This window comes from Fopius arisanus, unplaced genomic scaffold (genome assembly GCF_000806365.1).
Source record: "Fopius arisanus strain USDA-PBARC FA_bdor unplaced genomic scaffold, ASM80636v1 scaffold00048, whole genome shotgun sequence".
Classification (NCBI taxonomy): domain Eukaryota; kingdom Metazoa; phylum Arthropoda; class Insecta; order Hymenoptera; family Braconidae; genus Fopius; species Fopius arisanus.
Window position 1 is genome coordinate 1 of NW_011887787.1, and position 2,007 is coordinate 2,007.

Genomic DNA, 2,007 nt, shown 5'->3' on the forward strand with positions numbered 1-2,007 from the left:
AAAGTCGATTTTCGCGAATTTTTTTTTTTTTTAGAAAAACTCGATTTTCTCGCGTTCTATGCGTCCTAGCGCAAAAATACGCCCAGATTCGTTTTTATCTCATCGAGACGCATCGATTTCATGTATCGAAAAGTCGATTTTCGCGAATTTTTTTTCGATTTACAAAAACCCGATTTTCTCGCGTTCTATGCGTCCTAGCTCAAAAATACGCCCAGATTCGTTTTTATCTCGTCGAGACGCATCGATTTCATGTATCGAAAAGTCGATTTGAGCGAAAAATTATCAAAATTTTCAATTTTTATATTTCAGTGAATACCGCCTGCATTTTCATGCTCCCCCGATAGTTTTTTGAAAATTTCGAATTTTTCAATTTCTGTGAATATTTCCCCAATTGTCATCTTCCCCTGATAATTTTTTGAACATTTCGAATTTCTAAATTTTAGTGAATACTTCCTCGATTTTTATGCACTCCCCGATACTTTTTTGAAAATTTTCAATTTTTCAATTTCAGTGAATACCAATCTCGTAACGCAGAAACTACCAGAAAATAATAAGTTCCCAAAATATTCAACTCGCAAAATGAAAGAGGTAAAATCCCCTCTCGGAATAAAAATTCCTGCACTGGGACCCTGGAGCATTTTTTTTGGGACTGACAAGGGATTAATTATTTAATTAATTACTTTTTGGTGCTTGCGATGGTAAATACGAGATCTACACAGATTTTACCGACTATCAATAGCCAGTGTTGATTGTGTCGTGCAGATGGCATCATCTGGGTGGAATGTTTCCGTGACTTGTGTTTGTAGTACACCGGCGTCGAGAGCCGTCATAACTCGAGTTTGAAGGGCTATAAATCCTGTTATAAGGTTTATACTCGTCGTCTGGATGAATGCCATGAGGATTTTAATGGGTGACCATCAAAACTGGGGAGAATGGAGATCTTTGTTCTCGCTCTCAACTCATGCTCACGTTCGTCCCTTCAGGAGGTTGAGGAGATTATAGGTGGACCTCCAAGGGCTCTAACAGCCAGGAGCAATTACAAAATCATCACCTGCTATCGTGAGTAAACCATTGCGAATTTTAAGTTTGAGATAATGAGAGATCATTTGCTTGCGATCTTGATTGAAGGGAAATTTCGTTGAGGTCGATGGTATTCGGGGTAGCTATTATGGTTATGGAGTTTTTTTTTCGGTGGACGAATTGTCATTTTTATGAATGTTGCAGAAGCAAATGTCTCTGACGACTGTAAAAAATGATGAATCATAATAATGGCAACTCTGGGACTGTTTCACTTGAGTTCTCTCAGACAAATGATCCCTCTGCACACTGAGGCATCGAAGTGATGATAACAACCACTCATAAATGTGTCGGGGCATTCATATTATTTTGATTATCCTCAAGTAGCCAATTAGATTGGACTTTGGATCCAATGATGATCTTTCACTGTATGACAACGTGCGTGAGTTCACGTCGTACGAATTCAACTTGTCTATTCGTTTCGCTGATAGTCGGGTATCAAATAATAAGAGAAATTGGATTTAATTGCCTAACAAAAACAAACCAGTAAACAGTCTTGTACGAAGGTCAATTATTTTCAGTGATTAATTATTGCTCGATGACATATGACTTGTTTTGTTTTGCAATTGCCTCATCGTGTCGAATTCAGGGTTTTAAATATCAAGGAATTTACCCAGATGACAGTTATTAATTTATAATATTTATTAATCGATTTAACAAAAATAAAATCGATAGTTTCTTTACATATCATTTTTTATAAATAAAAGTCGATAATTTGTCGTTATCGTTATCGCGTGCACATCGCGAAATGATATTCTGTCGAATCAGGCTGTAAACTCTTTGGTACAGTGAATTACGGAATTTTTGGGATTAGAGATAATTGCTGAAGCTTTAGTTTCATTGCGAGTGGAATAATCTAGCTGGAGGTAATTGCACTTTTTTGTTCTACTAAATTATCTGCACTAGAAAATGTCAATTAACCGTGAAGGA

General features: G+C 36.6%; 1 protein-coding gene across 1 annotated transcript in view; it reads left to right on the top strand.

The window, feature by feature from the left end:
- Positions 1-945: 945 nt before the first annotated feature.
- Positions 946-2,007, top strand: part of Mitf (transcription factor Mitf) — a 59,576-nt gene continuing 58,514 nt past the window's right edge. Inside the window, exon 1 of the mRNA XM_011306445.1 lies at positions 946-1,059. The gene's annotated coding sequence lies outside the window, so the exon portion shown is untranslated. The remainder of the gene's footprint in view (positions 1,060-2,007) is intronic.